Below are 26,527 nucleotides of genomic sequence, written 5' to 3'. Positions count from 1 at the left end.
CTTCACTGGAAGTATTATATCACAGCTTGGAAACTTCATTGGTGATTTTGTCAAAATGGATACTTTGAACCCTAGTGGTATTTGGAGAAATTATGCTAGTGTTAGGGTTCTCATTAATGCCTGAAAACCTTTGAAAAGTTGGAAGTTAATTCGTACTCAAGGAGGAATAGCTACAAAAGTCCTTTTCAAATATGAACATCGCCCACCTTTCTGTTTCATCTGTGGAAGACTTGGTAACACAGGCATGGTTTGTAGGAAACTTTTTTGAGTATCCTAATGGTGAAGCTCCTCGAGAATAGGTCTTTGGTTGAAAGCTCCTACTCGTAAATCAGCTTCAACGACAGCTGCAAGGTGGCTACGTGATGGTTCTGGATATGGAATGGGCGTTAATGCAAGGTCAGCTCAAAGATTCTGAAACAACGTGCAGCTTGTAGAGATTGTCACAAGAACAAATATTTAAAAAACAACAAAGGTTTAATCCAAAATCTCAAGAAGAAAGAGATAAAAGTGAGCAAAGAAAATTATTGAAAATTGAATAAATAAACAAAGTTACAAAATCTAAATATAATGAGGGGTATTTATAAGGTTTGATAGTCCTAAACTAATTAGAATATTATCTACGAGTTTTAGATAAACATAAATATAATGGAATATCTAGATATAATAGGAAAATAACTAATCCTAATTGAAATTCGAACTAATAAATATTCCTATTAAAATAAAATAAAATAAAATAACTACAATGCTCTATATCATTCACTCCCACTTGTGAAAAAGACTTGTCCCGAACTAGTTTTCGGATACTCAAGTGCATAATCAGGTAGGTAGGAGTACAAATCAACCACATTAATGGTCTTAGAAATGTTCCCTATCCAATACGGAAGATCAACAGTATATGCATTGTCATTAATCTTCTTAGTGACCTTAAAAGGACCATATTTCCTTTGGTTAAGCTTATGGTATCCCCTAACAATCATTGCTTTGCTCATAAGCACTATGACTTCATCGCCCACCTTAAATGCTTTGAATCTTTTATGTCTATCTGTAGCTTCTTTGTACTTTTCATTAGCTTTCTCAAGCCTTTTCTTCACATCCTATTGAATGCACTTGTTCAGCAAGATTTCCAGCAGCTACACTCGAACTTGGAAGCTTTGGAAGCTTTACCAAGTCTAAGGCATGATTAGGAACTTTAGTGTACACAACAGAGAATGAAGTCCTTCCCGTAGCACTATGGACAACATTGTTGTAAGCAAATTCAACTTGTGCTATAGCAAAGTCCATTCTTTGGTCTATCCTTACAAATGCTCCTTATCAAATTCCCTAATATTCTATTCATCACTTCCGTTTAACCATCAGTTTAAGGATGAGCTGTGATACTAAACTTTAGTGATGAATCAAATAATCTTTACAAAGTGATCCAAAAGGGACTCAAGAACTTGGTGTCATGATCATATGTGATGGTCTTTGGCACTCCATGCAAGCATACAACCTCCTTAAAAAATAGTTTTGCCATAGAAGTCGCATATGCTATCTTCTTGCAAGGTAGGAAATGTGCCATTTTAGAGAACCTGTCAACAACAATAAAAACCAAATCCATACCTTGCTAAGTTCATGGTAAATCCAACACAAAGTCCATTGATAGGTCTTCCCATATGGCATTTAGCACGGGTAAAGGCATATAAAGGCCTATATTTTGTGATTGTCCTTTGAATGTTTGACACACATGACATCTTTAGGCTAATAGTATCTATTTTTTATAGCTTCAATGGTCTTATCCCTTTCAAGATGTCTTGCTAAGCCACCACTATGCAAATCCCTAATGACTTTCTCGTGAATAAATGTATGAGGAAGATAAAGTTGTCCACCTTTCATGAGATAGCCATGATGCACAAAATAATCATCATAGGACTAGTTTAGCATACACTTCCCCTATACTTCTTTAAAATCCTCATCATCCACATATAAATCTTTCAAATGCTCAAATCCCTCAATTTCCACACTAAGGGTTTTAATCAAGGTTACCCTTCGACTTAAAGCATTAGCTATTACATTTTGTTATCCTGGTTTGTGGACCATAAAAGTTGACCACCTAGCATGCATATCATTCTTAATTTGCTTTTGGCTTCCTAGGGACTTCAATGCTTGATGATTGGTATAAAGTATAAATTCTTTTACAACTAAGTCGTGTTCCTATGTCTTTAAAGCCCCTACAATTGCATAAAATTCTTTATCATAAGTAGGCTATTTTCTCCTAGGTTCACTCAACTTCTCACTAAAGAAGGCAATTGATCTTTTTTCTTGGTAAAGCACAGTGCCAGTTCCCATACCACTAGCATCACATTCAACTTCAAATAATTTCTCAAAGCTAAGAAAAGCTAGCACAAGTGCTATACATAACTTCTCTTTAATCAAGGCAAAACTCTTTTCTTGCTCCTCACACCATTCAAAATTCCCCTTCTTCAAACATTCAGTAATAGGTGCAACAATGCTACCAAAATGCTTAATAAATCTTCTATAAAAGGTGGCCAGGCCATGGAAACTCCTCACTTCGCTCACTATTTTAGGGGTAGGCTACTCTCTAATAGCCTTACCTTCTCTTCATCCCATCCTTACTCACCATAAATCCTAAAAATAACAAGCTACTAGTCATGAAAATTCACTTTTTCAAATTAGCATCTAGCTTGTTTTCCCTTAACACCTTAAGTATCTCTCTAATATGCCCCATATGCTCATTAAGGGACTTACTAAAGATAAGAATATCATCAAAATACACTACTATAAATTTACCAATGAAAGGTCTAAGTACTGGGTTCATTAGTCTCATGAATGTGCTTGGTGCATTGGTTAACTCAAAAGGCATGACTAACCATTCATACAATCCATCTCTTATCTTGAATGCTGTTTTCCACTCATCTCTAAGACAAATTATAATTTGATGATAGCTAGTCTTTAGATCAATCTTGGTGAAGATGACTGATCCCTCCAATTGATCAAGCATGTCTTCCAACAGAGAGATTAGGAATTTGTACCCAATAGTAATTTTGTTAATAGCTTGGCTGTTAATGCACATCCTCTAACTCCCATCCTTCTTTGGTGTTAGTAATGCAGGCACTGCACATGGACTTATGCTAGCTTGGATGTGTCCCTTTTGCAATAGCTCATTTACCTTCTCCTTTACGATTTCACTTTCTCTAGGACTCAATCTGTAATGAGGTAGATTTGATAAGCTTGTGCTAGGCACCAAATTAATATGGTGTTGTATATCCCTTATGGATGGCAACTCATTGGGTAATTCATCGAAAACCACATTATAAAATTCCTGCAATAGGCTTTTCACCTCCACTGGCAATTGTCTTGGCTCCTCCTCTTTCTTTCCTTCCTCACCCTTCATCACCAAAAGATGCACCTATTTAGTCTCCTTGCACTTGCTTGCAAATTTAGAAGGATTATCGCTAATTGAGGGAAAATCCCTTTCCTTCACTTTAGAAGCTTTGGTAGGTTTCTTTTCTCTAGTTGGTACAAAAGTGTAAATTTTTCCTTCCTTTTCCAGCTAGTATGTATTTTTTTGACCATAGTGCTTTGCATCAACATCAAACTACCAAGGTTTTCCCAATAAAATATGGCAAGCATCTATGTCAACAATATCACAATAAGCTTCATCAACATGCTTACCAATGGAGAAGGAACTTTGTAGTGCTTGTTCACTTGAATTCCTCTAACTTCCTTGATCCATTGTTAAGTTATGGATGTGCCTTGGGTGTCAAGGAGAATTTTTGGACACCTCTTCAACTGATGATGTTCTTTTGACTCCCACCATTAATGATTAACTCAAAAATTTTCTCATGCACTATGTATTGAGTGCGAAAGAGTTTCTGTCTTTGTATATTATCTTCTACTTTGGGTGAAAGCATTAATTTTCTCATCACATAAACTCTTTCCACTTGCTCATATTCTTCCTCTCAACATCATCCTCATCACGTCCACAAAATTTTTCTTCCTCATCTTCAAGCTCCCTTTCCACTATATTAACCGATGTCCTCTTAAGACATTCATTAGAATAATGCCCAATCTTATTGCACCTATAACACTTAATAGCAGCAGGTTTTATGTAAGGATTATAAACTTTAGGTGCATTAGAATCGGTACCTTTGCTACCTCCAATTGTTGGTGCTTTATTGTTGCTCTTTTCTGTATTGGTGCCACATGAACCAGAGGCTCCTTGTGTTATTTTCCCTTTCTCCTTTTCAGTTGCAAATTTATTATCTCCATCCTTTCTAAAAGGCTCTTACTTTATCAACATCTCAGCTTTCAAGGCTGAGTTTCTAGCCTCTTGAACACTTATCACCATCTAGATGCCAATTTTATCACGTAATTGTTAGTAGTATGCCCTAGAGCATATCATTTAGTATGTATCTTGTACATGTTTTTATTAATAAAAGGCATTTCTACTTTTCCGTTTACATAAGATATTTATGTGTAATAGAAAAGGTCCATTGATATTTTGTTAGAAATTCTATTCTTAAGTTGTTAAGAATATGAGTGATAGTATTTCTAGTACAAAGTATCATAAATAGGTTCACAATAGAGGATACTTCATAATAAGGACATGACTTATCCAGAAAGATTGTATTCATATTTGTTCCCAAGTTATTTATATGAGATATAAATAAGATGGAATGGTGAGTCTCATGCCATATAACAAACATGATAGGCACTTATAAATGATAAGTAGGCCGAACCAGTGACACTTATGACAAGCACATGGAGTTTACTCTTGTCAATGTTTTGTCATAAATCATATCAGTGCATATAGTCTTTAGACCAGAGATAGCACAGTTATCTTGTATATAGGTAGTTTGAGTTTGATACTGCTTTCATACTTGTACTATGTATGGGGTATATGGGCATGTGTTGGCTCCTACTAGTTATATGTGGAGGTAGGTGTTGATCAAGATGGAATTTGTTCCTCTAAGTAAATAGAGTTAAAATCCTATATTCATTTAATTGTTCTTGATGTTTCAAGTTCTTGGCCAGGACAGATAGATTTATTCAGAAAAGAGTTTCTGATGAGAAAATCTTTTTAATCAAGAACTAGAATTAAAAGAGAACATAATATCCATAGCAAATAGAGTTTGACATAAACCTTGACTCCAGCTTGAGTTAGAATTTTGTAACAGAGAGATTCGAGTGCATGGTAAAAAATGATTATAGGTTCATTTAAGGTAAACCTTATTACTAATTGGGTGTCCATGGCATGCTATACTAGATGTTAACCATGATCTATGAGATGCATAAAATGATTTAGAGAAATCACTTATGGTAAGAAAGAGTTCCGATGATATTAAGAGTTGATATCATGTCTCATTGCCAATTAGTGATAAGCCTAGTAAGTCACACACATACACAAGTTATCGCCTAATTAAATATGATTTAATTAATTAATTAAAGAGTTTAATTGATTAATTAAATAGGTTTGGTTTGCAATTAGATTGCAAAGTCCCTAGCATGACTTGAAACCAAATCTAGGTTATTGGATGTACAGTATAAGTTAAATTTATATTTAAAGTATTTAAATATGAATTTAATTAATGAGAAATTAATTAATAAAGATTAATTAATTGATTTATATTTGATATAAATTGATTAGAAGAAGAGAAATAATTATTTTGGGTTGAGAACTCAAAATTAACACACAGGGGCATTTTGGTCATTTCACAGTGTGACACGTGGCACCATGAGATGGTGACACATGGCATTACACACAAGCTTACCAAATGTCTTTTAATCATGTAAGATGATTAAAATTAAGATTAAATATAGGTTTGACACTTGGCACAATGTGATTGGGTCACTTAAACCTAGAGCTAATCAAAAGGTGACATGTGGCAAGGGTTTAATATGTTAACCTAGCTATATATGTGTTGTTATGAAAAAAAAAAAAAAAAAAAAAATATATATATATATATATATATATATATATAACCAGCAGCCACTCCTCCTTTGTCACGCCATTTTGAAGCTCTCCCTCTCTTCTTCTTTATCTCTCATCAATTCAAAGAGATTAGCCATCAATCTTTTGAATTAAAAATACTAGAAATCGTTTCTAATGTCCTGTTTACTTCTCTAATCTTTTAAAAGGTAGAACTTGATTTTCTAATTAATAGAAAAAGTTTTAGAAGCTGTTCAAGGACTGCCATAGGTGTTCTTGGTGTGGACAAGCTAGAGGAACAACATTTGGTGTCCTGAAGACGAATCTCAAAGGTGCAAATACACTGCAGTGCATCAAGAGATTAGTGTGTTTGTTCTTGATTTAATCTAGGGTTTTAAAATTAATCTGATTAATTTTAAAATCTTAAATGGCAAATACAGATCCAAAAACATATTAAAAGAGTTTTAATATGTTGTTTATCATTGAAATCAAATAGATAAAAATAAATACTGCATGATACATGTGACCCTAAGTGAAAATTTTTTAATTCAATGGTATAAAATTGTGTTTTTCACGCTTCTGCTCCTTCAAATGGTATCAGAGCCACTATATTTGCCATTTAGATTGTTGATTATATGATTTAATTATGTGTTTTGATCATGAGATGATTTATCCATTGCTGGTTGCAATGGAGGTGTGGTGGCATGCTTGAAAAAACAACATTAATGATGCGCATGGTTTGGCTTCCATGGGTGGTTCAAGGTTTGGCTTTTAATTCTGCAATTATTGTATTATCTAAGGCCTATTCTTTGACTAATTAAAGTGTTTAATTAGTAGTTTTAATCACACAATTAAATTATGATTCAAATCAGAATTTTAAAAATTGTTTGAATGAGATTCAAATTTGAATTTTAAAAGTTGTTTGAATGTGATTCAAATATGAATTTTTAAAGTTGTTTGAATCATATTCAAATCTGAATTTTTAAAGTTGTTTGAATAATATTCAGATATGATTTTTTAAAAAATGTTTGAATGTGATTCAAATATGATTTTTTAAAAAATGTTTGAATGTGATTCAAATCTGAATTTATAAGATTGTTTGAATGTGATTCAAATCTGAATTTTTAAATTTGTTTGAATGAGATTCAAATCTGAATTTTTAAATTTATTTGAATCATATTCAAATCTGGATTTTTAAGTTGAATATGAGATATTCAATTTAATTTAAGTATGTATATTTTATTTAATTGTTAAATAGTGATATGCATGATGGATGACCAATGTGATTGGATTTATTTCTTTTATGTTTCTTTGGGATTGTAAATTAATTAATTTATTTTAATTTATTTTAATTTATTTTGGGCATGTATTATTAAGTTTGTAATAATTTTTGAGTTGTAATTTCATTTATTTAAGTTCTTGTAAATTCACCTTGGTATGCCAAGGATTACTATGTAATTGGATTGCAAGAAGTTCAAGGAGGTCAAGAGCATTGGTGGGACCAGTGGGAGGAATTCAAGATCAAGTGTTGATTATGTACTCCTTTAGTAACTCTTGTAAAATGAACGAATGAAATGCACCTAGGAATGCCCTGATTCAATTCTTGGTGGCTCAGAATTGAATCCCTTAGAAAGTCCATGATCTTACCATATTTACTGCTTATCCATGAATGCATGAGATGTATGGGAATGTATGCAATTATATGATATATGCATGCTAAATGGATAATGTGCAAAGTGAGACCTAAATAGTAATTAGGATGACCATAAAATCTTCCAAACAAATGATTAAGTTGGAAATGCTATAATTAAAGTAATTATAACATAGGCCCTCCATTGGGGCAATTATTTTAAGAAATTTTAAATAGTTGTATAAGATGCAATTAATTTAAGAGATTTTTTTAAGAATAATTGTTAAGCATGAGATGTTATAAATATGTAAATGGTTTGGTGGCCAATATTGGATGTACCTGAGGACATTAAAATTATTTGCATAATTACTGTGTCAATGAGATCAACTTAACTAATCCAAGATAAGTTAATAATGGATGTACCTGAGATTTTGAGCATTAAGGGCTAGGTAAAGGATTGAACCTCACATGAGATGTGATGGGCAAGGAGTTGCTCACTTATAGTTTATTGTAATTCCAATAACGGATGTACCTGAGGATGATCAATAGAATTATACGAATTCAATCACCCACTAGGAATCCATCCAACTAGGATTTCCATTTTCTACTTTGGAAGTGTAGGATTCGCTAAGTTAGTGGGAGGACCAATTTGATTAATAGACCATAATCATTTTGGTTAATTACATGATACATTTACTAATTAATCTGGTTATTTCTGCAATTAATTTTCCGATAATAATGAGCACAGAACAACCATCACCATCCAATATCCTTGCAAGCATACTTGATCGCAATAGGTTGACAGGACTTAATCTATTTGATTGGCTAAGAAATTTGAAACTTGTCCTGAATTTTGAACATATAGGATATGTTCTAGATTCAAATGTTTCTGGTCCCTTATCTCTAGAGGCCACTCAAGAGGAACATGAAACTTTGGATAAGTGGAAGGAGCATGATATGAGAGCTAAGTGTTACATGTTTGCTTCCATGAGTAATGAGTTACAGAAGCAGCATGAGAACATGCAGAGTGCGAGTGAGATCCTCCTTCACCTATAATAGTTGTATGGTGAGCACAGCAGGAATGCTAGGTATGAGATATCTAGGCGGTATTCGCATGAAGATGTCGAGGGCGAGAATGTTGGGGATCATGTCCACAAGATGATTCGGCTGATTGAGCAGTTGGAACATCTTGACTTCAACATGGATTTCCAACTACAGACGGATTTGATCCTTCAGTCCCTTCCTGAGTCTTTTGGGAATTTTGTGACAAATTTCCATACAACTAAACAGGAATGCACCTTAGCTGGTTTACTCAATATGCTGGTTATTGCCCAAAATAATATGCCGAGCAATAAAGGAAAAGAGGTAGCTTTGATTGCATCTTCTTCTACTGGAAAGTCCAACAATAAGAAGGGCAATAAAAAAAAAAAAAAAACCTCAGATTCCTAATCCTTCTAAGAAAATAGCTAAATAAAAAAGGAAGACCAAAGCTGACAAAGGCACAGGAAAGTGTTTCTATTGCCAACAGGAAAGTGTTTCCATTACCAGTAAGAAAGTGTTTCCACTGGCCAGAGTATAGCAATCTAAAAGAATGCAATGCCATGGTAAAAACTAACTCAAGTTCAAAATATATTTGGCACTTAAGGTTATGTCATGTTGTAGAAGATAGGATTGCAAAAATTGGAGAAAATGGGGATTCTATCCTCATTGGGCTCTGAGCCTACTCCAACTTGTGAATCTAGCCTTCAAGGCAAAATGACTAGATCACCCTTTGTTTGACAAGGGCTAAGAGCTGAAAATATTTTGGAGTTAATACATAGTGGTGTATGTGGTCCATTTAAGGAAATGGCTAGAGGCAGTTTTTATTACTTTATTACCTTTACTGATGATAAATCAAGGTTTGGGTATTTGTATTTGATGAAATACAAACATGAATCTTTTGAAAAGTTCAAAGAATTTAAATCTGAAGTAGAAAATCAAACAGGAAAGAGTATTAAAGCTCTTCGATCAGATCATGGAGGTGAATATTTGAGTACTGAATTTGATGAATACTTAAGAGAGCATGGTATTGTTTCCCAGCTAACTACTCTAGGAACACCACAGCTGAATGGTGTATCTGAAAGGAGAAATCGTACCCTATTGGATATGGTACGTAGTATGATGAGCTATACAGATATGCCAATCTCCTTTTGGGGATTTGCATTGGAATCAGCTTTGTATATTCTGAATAGGATTCCATCAAAATCAGTTTCTTCCACACCTTATGAAATATGGCATGGAAGAAAATCAAGTCTTAAGCATGTTAAGATTTGGGGTTGTCCAGCTTATATAAAAAAGCTGAACACTGATAAATTGGAGACCAGATCAGAAAAGGGTCGATTTGTTGGATATCCAAAAGATAGTTTTGGTTATTATTTTTATTTGCCTACTTCAGAAAAGGTTGTGGTAAGTAGAGATGCTACATTTCTTGAACAACGGTTTATTCAAGAAGGAGGCAAACAAAGGCAAATAGAGTTAGAATTGGAGAATTTTGACCAATCAACAGATCAGATGGATATAAATCCATCTAGTCAACCTATACCCGTTGATGAAACATCTACAGCTATTCCTTGTAGAACAACCAAGGTATCTCACCCACCAGTGAGATATGGTTTCCTTCATGAAAAAGAATAAGAGTTGTCTACTCATGAAGAAGTAGATCATGGAGATGATCCACTAACCTATGAAGAAGCTATATCAGATATAGACTCTTCAAAATGGATTGATGCTATGAAATCTGAAATTGATTCCATGTATAAGAATCAAGTTTGGGATCTTGTTGACCCACCTGAAGGTATTATACCTATAGGGAACAAATGGGTTTTCAAGAAGAAAATTGGTTCTGATGGAAAGGTAGAGACCTATAAGGCAAGGTTAGTAACGAAAGGGTTTCACCAAAGGCAAGGAATCGATTATAAGGAGACTTTCTCGCCTGTTGCCATGCTTAAATCAATTAGGATTCTATTAGCAATAGTTGTATACTATGATTATGAGATTTGGCAGATGGATGTCAAAACAACTTTTCTCAATGGATACATTGAAGAAAACATTTTCATGGAACAACCTAGGGGTTTTGAATCCCAAGATGGTTCCAAGGTATGCAAGCTAAAGCGATCCATTTATGGGTTGAAGCAAGCTTCGAGGAGTTGGAACATCCGTTTTGATGAAGCCATTAAATCATTTGGTTTTATAAAAAATGAGGATGAGCCATGTGTATACAAGAAGGTTAGTGACAGTGCTATCACTTTCCTTGTCTTATATGTGGATGATTTATTGTTGATGGGTAATGACACAGGTATGTTGACAACTATAAAGGTATGGTTTTCAAATACATTCTCCATGAAAGACTTAGGGGAGACAACCTATATTCTTGGGATTCGCATCTATAAAGATAGAGCGAAAAGAATAATTAGTTTATCCCAAAGTCTATACTTGGAAAAGGTGTTAAAGAGGTTTAACATGCTTGATTCCAAGAGAGGATTGTTACCAGTGAGACATGTTATCCATCTTTCTAAAGAGATGTCTCCAAAGATACCTGAAAAAGAGAGAAGATGGCCAGGATTCCACATGCTTCGGCTATTGGAAGGTTAATGTATGCAATGTTGTGTCCTAGGCTGGATATCGCATATGCTGTTAGTTTGACTAGTAGGTATCAATCCAATCCAGGTTTGGAACACTGGATAGCTGTCAAGAATATCCTTAAGTACTTGAGAAGAACTAAGGATTTATTCTTGATTTATGGAGGTGGAGACTTGCAATTGGATGGTTATACTGATTTTGATTTCCAATCAGATATCGATGATAGAAAGTCTACATCTAGATATGTGTTCATTTGTAATGGAGGTGCAGTCAGTTGGAAGAGTTCCAAACAGAGCACGGCTGCAGATTCCATTATAGAGGCTGAGTATATTATTGCATCAGATGCTGCAAAGGAAGCTGTTTGGATAAAAAAAAAAAAGTTCGTGACAGAACTTGCAGTAGTTTCTTCCATTGAGTTAGCAGTTCCACTACACTATGACAACAATGGAGCAGTCATACAGGCTAAGGAACTAAGGTCTCACCCAAAATCCAATCTCATAGAAAGGCACTACCACATTATCAGAGATATAGTTGGGCAAGGCGATATAGCCATGCAGAAAAAATAACATCAGCTGAAAAACCAGCTGATCCATTCACTAAGCCTTTGTCACAAGCTCAGTTAGACCGACATCTTGAGAAGATGGGTCTAAGATTTTGTAATGAATGGCTCTAGTGCTAGTGGGAGATTGTTAGTAGTATGCCCTAGAGCATATCATTTAGTATGTATCTTGTACATGTTTTTATTAATAAAAGGCATTTCCATTTTTTCATTTACATAAGATATTTATGTGTAATAGAAAAGGTCCATTGATATTTTGTTAGAAATTCTATTCTTAAGTTGTTAAGAATATGAGTGATAGTATTTCTAGTATAAAGTATCATAAATAGGTTCACAATCGAGGATACTTCATAATAAGGACATGACTTATCCAGAAAGATTGTATTCATGTTTGTTCCCAAGTTATTTATATGAGATATAAATAAGATGGAATGGTGAGTCTCATGCCATATAACAAACATGATAGGCACTTATAAATGATAAGTAGGCCGAACTAGTGACACTTATGACAAGCACATGGAGTTTACTCTTGTCAATGTTTTGTCATAAATCATATCAGTGCATATAGTCTTTAGACCTGAGATAGCACAGTTATCTTATATATAGGTAGTTTGAGTTTGATACTGCTTTCATACTTGTACTGTGTATGGGTATATGGGCATGTGTTGGCTCCTACTAGTTATATATGGAGGTAGGTGTTAATCAAGATGAAATCTGTTCCTCTAAGTAAATAAAGTTAAAATCCTATGTTCATTTAATTATTCTTGATGTTTCAAGTTCTTGGCCAGGACAGATAGATTTATTCAGAAAAGAGTTTCTGATGAGAAAATCTTTTTAATCAAGAACTGGAATTCAAAGAGAACATAATATTCATAGCAAATGGAGTTTGACATAAACCATGACTCCAGCTTGAGTTGGGATTTTGTAGCAGAGAGATTCGAGTGCATGGTAAAATATGATTATAGGTTCATTTAAGGTACACCTTATTACTAATTAGGTGTCCATGGCATCCTATGCTAGGTGTTAATTATGGTCTATGAGGTGTATAAAATGATTTAGGGAAATCACTTATTGTAAGAAAGAGTTCTGATGATATTAAGAGTTGATATCATGTCTCATTGCCAATTAGTGATGAGCCTAGTAAGTCACACACATACACAAGTTATCACCTAATTAAATATGATTTAATTAATTAATTAAAGAGTTTAATTGATTAATTAAATAGGTTTGGTTTGCAATTAGATTGCAAAGTCCCTAGCATGACTTGAAACCAAATATAGGTTATTGGATGTACAGTCTAAGTTAAATTTATATTTAAAGTGTTTAAATATGAATTTAATTAATGAGAAATTAATTAATAAAGATTAATTAATTGATTTATATTTGATATAAATTGATTAGAAGAAGAGAAATAATTATTTTGGGTTGAGAACTCAAAATTAACACACAGGGGCATTTTGGTCATTTCACAGTGTGACACGTGGCACCATGAGATGGTGACACATGGCATTATACACAAGCTTACCAAATGTCTTTTAATCATGTAAGATGATTAAAATTAATATTAAATATAGGTTTGACACTTGGCACAATGTGATTGGGTCACTTAAACCTAGAGCTAATCAAAAGGTGACATGTGGCAAGGGTTTAATATGTTAACCTAGCTATATATGTGTTGTTATGAAAAAAAATATATATATAACCAGCAGCCACTCCTCCTTTGTCACGCCATTTTGAAGCTCTCCCTCTCTTCTTCTTCATCTCTCATCAATTCAAAGAGATTAGCCATCAATCTTTTGAATTAAAAATACTAGAAATCGTTTCTAGTGTCCTGTTTACTTCTCTAATCTTTTAAAAGGCAGAACTTGATTTTCTAATTAATAGAAAAAGTTTTAGAAGCTGTTCAAGGACTGCCATAGGTGTTCTTGGTGTGGACAAGCTAGAGGGACAACATTTGGTGTCCTGAAGACGAATCTCAAAGGTGCAAATACACTGCAGTGCATCAAGAGGTTAGTGTGTTTATTCTCAATTTAATCTAGGGTTTTAAAATTAATCTGATTAATTTTAAAATCTTAAATGGCAAATACAGATCCAAAAACATATTAAAAGAGTTTTAATATGTTGTTTATTATTGAAATCAAATAGATAAAAATAAATATTGCATGATGCATGTGACCCTAGGTGAAAAATTTTGAATTCAATGGTATAAACTTGTGTTTTTCACGCTTCCGCTCCTTCAGTAATAAAGGCTTTAAACCCCTTAAATACTTTGCAACTTGTTGGTTATCATTCTCAGCTAAGTGATTTCTTGTTGCCAATCTCAAACATTTTGGAGTATACTCGTTAACACTGTAGGTTCTTTGTGAGCAATTTTGGTAAGATTCAAAGAGTATTGCTCATAATTAAGAGGTAGGAACCTTCCCCTCATCAATTATTGCATTATCCTCCATGAAGTGATCGGAATGTGCCCTTCTTATCGTCTAGCTTCCTCCAATCGATCCCACCATACGGAAGCTCCACCCTTTAGTCGATAGGCCACTAGTTTGACCTTTCGTTCCTCCAAAATTTCAAGATATTGGAAAAAACGTTCTACTTTGGTTAACTAATCAACAAAACCTTCAATATCAAGATCTCCATTAAAGGTAGGGATATCCATCTTCAATTTGAACTCATCATCCCTCCTATAATTTTGTAGGAAATTTCGACTAGCTCTCCTTTGTCCTTGATGTGCACCATACCCCAAGTCTATCTCCTCATCATCGCTTGTATCATCATCCATCATGGCTCTTCTCCTTGGATTGACAAGATCATGATTAAATTCAGCTCTACCGGGGTTAGCTCCACTTGCTTGAATAGGTTCTTGATTCTTATTTTCACAAACATTCACCCTAGTGCGCAATTGCTCTTGGATCTCTTGCAATTATTGCATAATTTGTGTTATAGAGTTTTGCTGCTCTTCAACTGCTCTCCAAATAGCTGATAACCCCTGATCTCCATCACAAGGTTGATTGCCACAACTACCACTAGTATTGGCCATCGTAATGAGGGTAAAATCCCTACTCTAATACCACTTGACGCAGCATGTAATGTGTAGAGATTGTCACAAGAAAAATCTCCAAAGAACAACAAAAGTTTAATCTAAAACCTCAAGAAGAAAGAGATAAAAGTGAGTAAAGAAACTTTATTGAAAGTTGAAGAAATAAACAAAGTTACAAAATTTAAATATAATGAGGGGTATTTATAGGGTTTGATAGTCCTAAACTAATTAAAATAACATAACTATCATCTAGGAGTTTTAGATAAACATAAATACAATAGGAAATTTTGTAGATAAACATAAAAATAATAGGAAATCTAGATAGAATAGAAAAATAACTAATCATAATTAAAATTCGATGACTAATAAATATTCCTATTAAAATAAAATAAAGTTAAATAACTATAATGCTCCTCATCTGATTCATCAGTAGAGATGGAGGAACCTGTTATGGAAAATCAATCTCCAACTAATGTTGATACTAAAGGCAGGAGTACAAATGCTTTTAATTTAAATATTTCAAGTGTGAATCTGGTCCCACAGACAACCAGCGCTTATTCGCAATCACAAATTGTTTCTTTTAATTCGGCTACTGGACTCAACTCTTCTACTATTGGGCCAAATTCTGCTTAGTTACTAGGCAGGGTTCTATTGCATCAGATAAAAAAAAGAGGCCCAGAATTGAATCTAGCTCCTCTTCCTATTCTTTATTGGATGATCGTATTATATATGGTGAAATTATTTAACATAATGACAAGTTACCTCAGTCTACAGAGCACGAACTTTTTTTTATCGGCAGAGTCTATGTTGCAAGCTAGTCGACAACAATGAGCTGCCTCAGTTGGAACTACCGAGGGCTTGGCAACCCTCGTGCGGTTCTCGCTCTTCATGAGCTTGTCCGTTCTTCTAAGCTTGATATTGTATTTTTAATTGAGACGCTTGTTATTTTTCAAAAAATTAAAGAAATAAGTATTAAACTTGGCTTTGATTGCTGTCTTTCAGTAGACAGAGATGAAAGAAAAAGAGGTCTTGCGGTCCTTTGGCATAAAGCTTCTTATGTTTCCATTACTGCTTTTGCTTAGAATTTTATAGACATGAATATTGACCTTGGTGATGGCAACTTTCGGGTAATTTTCGAAGTAGAATTTCTTCAATGAAGTGTGCTATTTCTCTTGCCAAAGTTAATAATGCTGAAGTTGAGGATGTTGAGTTAAATCAACTTTGGCACTCTCTAAATGCGCTTTTATTGCAAGAAGATTCTTATTGGCACCAACGTGCAAAGAATTTTTTTGGCTTTGTTATGGTGATTTGAACACTCAATATTTTCAGGCTTCGGCTTCTAGTCGAAAGCAGAAAAACACAATTGCAGAGCTTTAAAAGGATGATGGCTCTTGGGCTGATAATGTAGATGACATTCGTAGTGTGATCACATCTTATTTTTCCAATCTATTTACCAGCTCTTCACAGTTTATGGATCTTGTTTTGAATTATGTCTCCAGGAAGGTTACAGATGCTGGTAATGCAGCCTTCACTGTCCTTTTTGCAGTTGAAGAGTTTCATTGTATAGTCTTCCAAATGCATCCAGATAAATCTCCTGGACCTGACAGCATTAACCCTAGTTTCTTTCAAAATCTTGGAATATTATCAGTGGTGACATAGTAAGCAGTTGTTAAATTTGGCTATCTTTAGGTACTCTTCCCCCTGAGTTATTTGATACAAACATTGTTTTAATTCCTAAGTTAGATAATCCAGTCTGCATGCATGATCTTTGTCTTATTTCTCTTTGCAACATCATTTATAAAATTGTTGCTAAGGTTCTTTCCAACCACATGAAAAGAGTGTCTGACCATGTTGTCTCTTATACTCAATCAGCATTTGTCCCTGGGCGTTTGATCACTAACAATGTTATGGTAGCTTTTGAACTTCTCCATTCTATGAAAAAGAAGTCTAAATCTAGTGGTGAGGTGAATGTGCTATGAAAGTTCACATTAGTAAGGCTTTTGATAAAGTTAGCTGGGTTTTCTTGCAAGGTATAATGGCTAAATTGGGCTTCTTTGACCAATGGATCAATTGGATTATGATGTGTGTTACTTTAGTTTACTATTCAGTTACCTTTAATGGTGAAGTTACTGGTCCTATCTTCCCTTCAGGTTGTCTACAGCAAGACGATCCACAATCGCCTTATCTTTATATTATTTATGCTGAAGGCCTGACCGTTATTCTTAATTCGTCAGAGGCGAGTGATCTAATTCATGGTTGTAGAGTTAGCAGAGGTGCGCCGAGTATCTCCCATCTTTTCTTTGCTGATGATAGCTTCTAATTTTTCTGAGCTATTTCTACTAAAAGTGCCCATATTAAATGTCTTCTTCCTGTCAATGAGCTAGCTTCGGGCCAGGCAGCTAATTATTAGAAGTCGGGGATTTTTTAGACTCCAAATGTGTCAGCTCAGATGAGATTAGATATATATCTAATACTTTGTTTGTTTCCTCGCCGCTTAATCGTGGTAAGTATTTAGGCTTTTCCCTTGCTTGTCGATTGCAACAAACGCCTTGTTTTTCCCTTTCTCCGTGATAGGCTGTGGTCGAAGTTTCAATCCTGGGAAAGAAAATTTCTTTCGAAGGTAGGCAAAGAAATTTTCATCAAAGTTGTCGGGCAAGCAATTCCCTCTTACTCTTACTGTATGAGCACTTTTTTGTTGCCTGTGTCTTTCTGTGAGGAGTTACAGCGCATGATAAACCACTTTTGGTGGGGTATGAAAGAGAATGGGCAGTGTAATATGCACTGGCTCTCTTGGGATTGGCTCTCAGTGCCCAAAGACAAGGGTGGCTTAGGTTTTTGCCATCTTTACAGTTTTAATTTAGCAATGATTGGTAAGCAAGGTTGGCGTTTGCTAACAAATCAAACTTTTATTCTTCACAATGTCTTGAAACCTAAATATTATCCTCAGGGGGATTTCCTTGGTGCCCAGTTAGGGAGAAACAATTATGTGTGTAACAATAAAATATCTTCGCCCGCAGAGATCATTTCTCGAAGCTCCCTCTTCCTTGATGACTGGAATGCAGGTAAGTCCTTAGCCTTTGCAGCTCCAAATGCTAGGCCAGACAACGATGCTGCTGTTTAGTCATCTTGGGAAAAGCCTCCTTCTGGATATCTCAAGTGCGACATAGATGTTGCCATTAAAGATTCTTTGAGTGCCTCTTCTTTTGGTGCAATTATAAGAAATGGACATGGTGTTTTATTTCTGCTTTCTCTGGCCTCGTCCCTGTAAGTCGTTGTGCTAGTGAGGCAGAAGCATTTGCAATTCATGAAAGTTTGCACTAGTTGTCTGAGCTGCATTACTCTAATGTCATCGTTGAAACTAACTCTAGAGAGTGTTGGCAGGGCATTCACTCTTCTAATTCTGGTCTCATTGAATGGCACTCTATCCTGTCCGACTGCAACAATTTTCTGAACCGCGGCAATGGCCTTTCATTACACTGGATTTGCAGGACGGCATATGTTGTTGCCTACGCTTTAGATAGGGATGCTTTTCATGTTGCCAATCCTACTATTTGGAATGAGCTTCAGAGATCTATCGAAACTTTGTTACTTTGTGATTTGGTTTAATGTGTTTCCCAATTTTTCTAAAAAAAAAAAAATTATAGCATATATGACTTTGATTATTAAAAAGTTATGGTTTTTATTTGAAAAACTGTTGAAAAATTGAATCTTTCTTATAAAGAAAAATATGAAAAGTTATTTTTTCAAATTTTAATTATTATTTCAATTTTTCAAATGAATAATTAGTATATGTAAATACGAAATTTTATTTTTTAAAATTTTTTTTCAAAAAATTACCTAATTTTTCGAAAGTGACGAGACCACAGTAGCTTCCAAATCAAACTCCACTGCAATTTACTGGGCACAACAATAAAAAATAAAGAATATTTTCAAAAGGGCAGTAGCGAGACAGGAGAGGAAGCAACAGTAAGGGATGGCTTACAACGGCGATAGGTGGGTATGGATGAGTGTCAACAACGAAAGAGTGGGTCGACGAGAGTGGGCCGCAAGCAGAGAGGGGGCTACGGGTGGAGATGGACATAGAATTAAAACTTCGAGAGTTCAAATCATTATTAAAAAAATATATATAACCAAATTATATATATATAAATTTTAATGCTTATGTCATATAATTAATAAAATTTTTACGGATAATATATTTATGTATAACATTTTTTAAATATCTATGCTCTATAAATTCACAATAAAAAATTAATTAAAGAATTAAAATCTTGAAATTAAATTACTCTATATCAAAATTACTCATTAAATGACATACATGTATTGGACTTTAAATATTAGAATAAATTTCTTTATTTTGAGGGAGGGAATCTTGGAAATTTGTCCACTCGTATTAAAAACAAAATTTGTTAGCCTCTTTCTTCTTCCTTTTTTTTTTTTTTTTTTTCACAAGCCAAAGGTTACCATAAATTTAGAGAGGGAATGGGTCATTGTTGGCCTCTGCATTTTTTTTTTTTTGCAAGTGGATCAAATTAGAAGGGAATATGAACCGGGTTGTGCAAATCAGTTCAATTTTAAATAAATTAAAATAACTAAATAATCAAAGTTTGAAAAAATAAAAATCGAAATAAATAGAAGCTGTAATCGAATTATAAAATTACTACTATTTAATTATTTTTAATTAAACTTACAATAATGATTGACGTAGAAGACTAAAAACAGAAGTCTTCTATAATCCAAGTAGCAGAAGTCTTCTATACAAAATTTTATAAAAGGAAATTAAGTAGATTAATTTTTTAAAAAAGGAAATTAAAAGAATAAAAACTACCATTTGAGTTTTATTTAAAAAATTTGAAAAGCATTTTCAATAGAAATTTTAATTTAAAAAAAATTATAATTTTAATAAAATTTTAATTCTAATCTCATAAACATTCTTACAGTATGATATAATTATAATTAACATTATAAAAAATATGTATATTGAAATAAAAAATTTTAAAAAATATTGTCTATAACAATAATACATATTAAAATATAAAACCGTTTGACAAAACATATAATATTAAATTTATATATTTTCAAAAATTTTAAAATTATAAACATTTAAATTTAATTTTAATTATAATTTATTTATGATATATAAAATGAAAGTTCTGCCACACGAAATAAATTAAATATGTGACTTGCCTAAACACATATATTTATAATATTCTTTCAATTATTTTATAACTGGTGAAATGAAAAGTTTTTTTAAAATTTTTAAATTTTAGTTAAACCTTTTTAATTTTATCAATTTAATTCTTAAATTTTTAAGTTAGTTTCATTTTTGGACAATTAACTTAATTGAATGATTCAATTAACAAAAATAATTCAAATATTTGCTTTACATTATCAATATTAGCCAATCCTTTTAATACTTAATTTTTTTTATTAATTTTAGCAAGTGTTCTCAAATGGATAAAAAAAAATATTACTTTAATTAATCAAATAAAATATTATTTTAATTAATTTATCTCCCCTCTTTCTTTATATGTGTGTATGCGCATGGAAGTTGTACATTTCTTTCTATTATATTATTTATACATTTTTTTGGTAGATTATTTATACATATTTTAAATTTAAATATCTAAAAATTTTCTTTTGTTAGCTTTAAAATTGACATAAAATGATGAAGAATATGTGAATTAAAAATATAAATAAAAAGGGAATGAGAACAAAATTAAAAATTAAGATCACAATATTAGATATATTGATTAATTATTATATTTTTCTATTAATATAAAGTTTGTTTATTGAATAAGTTAACAAAGTTAAAATGATTAGCTAAAATTGATAATGAGTGAAAATAATTTTGAACTAATTATGTCAATTGATGATTTTAATTTTTTTAATTAAATTTAATATGAAAATTGGAAATCATACATAAATTTTAGAATGAAATTGATAAAATTAAAAATTTTGACTAAAATTGATAATTGATATAAAAATTTTTATTTTTTTTAATCATTTAACCTTTTATAATTATGTTTTACCAAAAGTTAATATTATGCAAGTAGCATTATACCACATATTACCACGTATTGAGTGTTATCATTTACATTATAAAGGATGAATATTGACATATTAATTATTATTATTATTATTTTGAGAACTGATATCATGTATTTTTTTACTTTATTTTTTTTTAGTAAAATCTAAATTAGAAGTATGCACAGTGTAAAATTTTTGAATTTGAAAAAAAAAATCTATATTGATAGTAATGAAAATAAAAAAATATTGATATTAATAGACAAAATTGGATCAGATAAAACTTATTTGACCATTTTGATGCAATTTTGATTCTTTATAAATAACTAAATTGATGTAGAAATAAAAAAAAAATTAAAATTAATTTTGCACATATATTTTTTTTATTAGAATATATTATATAATTTTAATGTATTCATTATATTTATATATAATTAAATATAATAAATAAATTATATATTTTTTATATTATATATAGAAAATTCGAAATATAATAAGAAACACAAGTTCAACCGCTATGCTAGATTATATATGCATACAATTATTTATTATAATTCAGTCACAACAAACACAAGAGAACTAAGCCAAATAGCATCTAAAGCTATGCTGCTTTATTAGTAGAATCAAACAGATTGAAATATATATATAAAGCACAAAAACTAAGATAAGTAATAAGAAATAAAAACCATGATTTCTAACAAAATCATCATTCCTCATCTTGGTCCCGATAGAAGAGATGGCAATAATGGAGTTGTGGTTCCCTGCCCTGCCTCTCATCTTGTTGCTGCTACTGTTGTTGGATTCTGCATGGTGTAGTCTAGGTCAGCTTCCACATCCAAATTACCTTCTAGGACTTTAACCACGTATCTGACATGGAAGGCCTCCTTCTGTAATCACTTTGCAGACACCAAATTGCAACCTTTATCACCTGTACAGCTTCTGAGTTATCAAGTTGCATATCCTGATTGCGTCCGTCAACCATATCCACCAATTGATCCTCCTCTACTTTTCTCATGAAAATTGGGAGCAAATGCACGCATTCCTCAGGCTGTGACCAGTCTAAAATTTTCATTCCGCAAACTACTTCCATGACTACAGTGCCAAAGCTATAAACATCTGCCTTTCTTAGTGATTTCTGAGCTCAAAAATTTAGGGGCCAAATAGCGAGGAGCTCCTCTCATCGTGGTTACCACTTGGCTTTGATCCCTATCAGTCAATTTACACAAGCCAAAATCTGATATCTTGGCACGAAATTTTTCATCCAATGGTACATTTTGGGGTTTGATATCTAAATGTACTATTCCCTGTCTACATTCTTCATCGAGATAGGCCAGCACCTTTGCTATGTCCAGGACAATTGTCCTTCTAGTTTGCCAGTCTAGAGGAGCTCGCGATTCTCTACAGAAAATCCATTTGTCTAAAGACCCATTACACATGAAATCATATACAAGAAGCCTGTGCAATTTTTCTGCTCAAAAGCCAATTAGCTTCACAAGGTTAACTTGTGGATGCTTCACAAGAATTCTTTCTTCCCTTGGCCCATAGCATCAAGGCGCTTGACTGCATTTTTATCTCCGTTTTGAAGAGTGCCTTCAAAAACTAATCCAAACCCTCCTCCTCCAAGCTTTTTCTGGAAATCTCCAGTGGCTACTCTCAATTCTTGGTAAGTGAATCTCATGGGCATTCCTGATAGAGAATTATCTTCCATACATTCCTCTTCATCCCTTTTGTTCCTTAAAGCCACATAACAGAAGCCAGTGACCCGACCCACAATAATGAAGGCTCCAACCATTATGAAGGCTGTGGGTCCTGCTACGAAAAACATAGGAAGTAAGATGATGACGATGACGATGATAAACAGCGTAACAGCTTTCTTATTCCTCCAGATAGCCATGAGTTTATGAGTTGCAAGGATGCAAGAAATAAGATGGCGAGAAACGGCACAACAGCTTTGAAGGCCCAAATAGCCATGAGTTTATGAGTTACAAGAAGTCTGAGATCAATTATCCATATAAAAAAATTGATAAAAAAGATTTAATTTTCCATAATTTTTTCTGACAAGACATTTTCCATAAATTTGGAATTCTTTATCTCCGTGGAATAGGCCTACAATGGCTACTATTTTAACAATTTTGGCATTTGGGATTAAAATACTTCGAAAGTCAAGTCCATTTGGAAGGGTGGGAACCAACCCTTCTAAAATATATATATATATATATATATATATATATATATATATATATATATATATATATATATATATATACACACTCCTATTTTATTTTAATTATTGCCTGCAAAGTAATTTTTATTATTTTATTTTGATATAGACAATATGAAATATTAATTAGAATTCTTTATCTTTTATATATATTTAATAAATTTTTATAGCATTGACATTTTCAATTTTTTTAATAGTGATTGAGAGAGGGGAATTGAATATATAATATTTGATTGATTCATTATATAAAGAATAAGTGTAATTTACCCCTTTTCAAAATATTTTTTTATAAAATTTCTAAAATAATTTTATAAATAACATTGGTCCATTTTTTTTTCTCCCCCGAGGGGCATGAATAGTCAGCAAGAGATTAATATCATTATAAGAGAGAGAGAGAAAAAAAAAAAATTGACTTCATTTTTCACAAATTTGGAATTCTTATCCCCATACTCCATAAAATAGGTCTATGTTAATCATTTTGGCATTTTGAAAGATTTGTAAAGTCAAAGTCCATTTGGAAACACGCATAAATATATGGATGCAAAGATAAAGTGCAGTCTATCTCTCAGACATTTTCCAAACATTTGTATTTGAAAAAAAAATAAAAATAAAAATAAAACTAAAAATAAAAGGGGTAATTTAGAAACTTATATTACTAAATATCAAATTTATATTACATGTACCTAAATAAAATAATGGTAAAAAAATTTAATATTATGACTTTTTATTTCGTAAGATTTATTTTTTTTTTATCACTTTTTTACCTTATCAAATTCTAAAAAAAAACAATCTTTAGCATGATCAAACCCCATTAATAGAGATTGAGGACTTATTCGGTAATATTAATTGTTCTAATAATTATTAACTATTTTTATAACCTTTAGCTATTTTACTAACTATTAGATATTAACTGTTAGTGATTAACTATTTATATAATAATTGAAAGCAGAAGTGTATAGTAAAAATGATTATTAAATTAATTGTTAATGTAAAATAATGGTATTATCTTGTTAATTTTAGTTAAAATATTTCATCAACTTTTAAAAGTTAAAAGGGATAAATTTTTATAAATTATTCTCTCAACCTTTAAATACTAATATAAATATTATGCTACCATATTGGCAGCATTTTGAACCTGCACACCAAATAATATAAATAAAAAAGATAATATTTTGACTAAATACAAGTTAAAAATAGGGTCAATAGATCCCTTGTTTTAATAAGAAGTTATATAATTCCTTAATAAAGGTAACAACATTTGTTGTGTTCAAAATATGATAATAAATTCCACGCAAATAAACTCTAAGCGATAGGATTTTGCATTAATCTACAAATTGTGTGATCATGATTATATATATATATATATATATATATAATGTGACGATATTTATTATAATTTACACAGTCCAACTACTGTTCAATATGATTTTATTATTATTTTTTATGAGCAATACGATTTATTATTATTATTTTGCACTCTTTGCTGATTTGAGTAACAGGTAATAGTTGAATAATCGATCAATGGAATCGATATTAATGGTTGGAAATTAGAATGATATCCAGCTTTAGGGCAAATAATTTATATTCTGCAATTCACAACTGTCGCAAGGGTTTTTGTGGTCGCCTGGACGAACCTCTCACCGAGGTGGGAAAAGTGAGGAGTCGCCACTTTAATTTTGAAGGAAATTAAAGAAAACTATTGGTGAAAATAAATTAAAAAGAAATCACTTCGAAAAACAGAGATTCTAGGTTTGCAGTCCGTATACGGGCGGGGAATGTGTTAGGCACCCCGCCTTGTCCCTCAATGAGGGTAAATAGATTTAATGTTATGCTCTTCAAAAATTAAAATTGGTAATCGAGGAGTTGGAGTGACGATGTTAATCCTTCGTATGGATAAAAGGAAATATTTGATTTTTCACTATTTAGGGCTGCCCAAGAACATGAGTATGTGAGATGGCCCTTAGTGAGTAGGTTTTGTGTAGCGGACTTTATTTGGGGGTTATTTTGTGTATTGAAGTTGTGTTATTTTAATTTGGATTTTTAGTTAAGAGAATCCGAGTAAGAAATTTCTCCCGATCTCTTGATATGTTTTATTAAGGGTTTAAGCAGGAGATTTCGGATAAGAACTCTCTTCCGATCTCTGCATATATTATTAAGATTTTTGATGAGATTCGGGTAAGAACTCTCCCTCGATCTCTTAAAGTGTTTGGTTTAAAGTTTTAAGTGAAGGATCTCGAATAAGAACTCTCTTCCGATCTCCACGTTTTTTTTTTAATTTTTGAATGAGAATCAGGTAAGAACTCTCCCCCGATCTCTCCCCCGATCTCTTAAAGTATTTGGTTTAAAGTTTAAAGTGAAGGATCTCGGATAAGAACTCTCCTCTGATCTCCATGTTTTATTTAAATTTTGAATGAGAATCAGGTAAGAACTCTCCCCCGATCTCTTTAAAGTTTAAAGTGAAGGATCTCGGATAAGAACTCTCCTCCAAACTCCATGTTTTATTTAAATTTTGAATGAGAATCAGGTAAGAACTCTCCTCCGATCTCTTAAAGTATTTATTAGAATGGCATTTTTAGGGACTTTGAAACTAAGGATTCAGATAAAGGGTCTCTCTTGATCCCCCTTTTGGGAGTGAAGTACCAAATGCATAGGAAACTCGTGCAAAGCTTTTCCTAGCTTACTGAGCCTTATAACTAGGAGGACGACGAAAGACCAAACTCCTTGCCGATCTTTCGCATAATCGCTTTATCCGACCTCTTTGGTCCGATCTCTTTTAGTTGCTCGCTAGGGATCCGAGCTTATTTTGGTTCCCGATCTATCATAATCCTATTCAACCCTTTTGCTATATCTATTTTCCATGATCATTTTTATTTGTTCAACCCCAAAAACTCTTGTTAAGATACTCTTACCTATACTCTTTAGCATATTTACGAGCCACTGAGGACTCGAACATCTACTCTCGACGGGAATAACAACTAAATGTCGATAAATGGATTTTACGAATGAAATAAAAGAAGACACTGGAAATAACTATCAGCCTAGGTAATCTACCTTGAGATGTAGTGCGACTGGATATAAAAGAAATTTTAAAGGTGAGTAGAAGAAAACAAAATGAGGATATTTGACAAAATAACAGTTTAGATGCTTACCTGTAGGGAGTTGAGGAGACGAATGAGTTAACTCCAGTGTCCACAAGTCTTGGAGAGGTGAAAGTAGACGGCAGAAGGACTCGGACTTGCCCGATGTAATGGAACGAAGTTGAGCTTGGAGAGTAATATACTAATGCTAGGGCAGTGAGAATGAAACTGAACGAAAAATGGCTTCACAAAGTAATGAACAGGCACTGAAATTGAGAATCTCAGGGTTCAGAACTCCTTTTGATGAAAATACTTAAGAAAATTGGTTTCTAAAGTTTCTCCACACAACGAAAGCTCAGAATGACAAAGTAGCAAGACTGAATTAAATTTCAGAGTCTTTCCACTATAATCACTACCACCTTTTTTTTT

General features: G+C 32.7%; 1 pseudogene; it reads right to left on the bottom strand.

The window, feature by feature from the left end:
• Positions 1-21,513: 21,513 nt before the first annotated feature.
• LOC110664550 (G-type lectin S-receptor-like serine/threonine-protein kinase SD2-5) lies at positions 21,514-22,840 on the bottom strand (annotated as a pseudogene).
• Positions 22,841-26,527: the final 3,687 nt, after the last annotated feature.

The sequence above is a fragment of the Hevea brasiliensis genome, chromosome 11 (genome assembly GCF_030052815.1).
Source record: "Hevea brasiliensis isolate MT/VB/25A 57/8 chromosome 11, ASM3005281v1, whole genome shotgun sequence".
Taxonomy (NCBI): Eukaryota; Viridiplantae; Streptophyta; class Magnoliopsida; order Malpighiales; family Euphorbiaceae; genus Hevea; species Hevea brasiliensis.
This window is presented reverse-complemented; position numbering and strand designations above follow the sequence as displayed.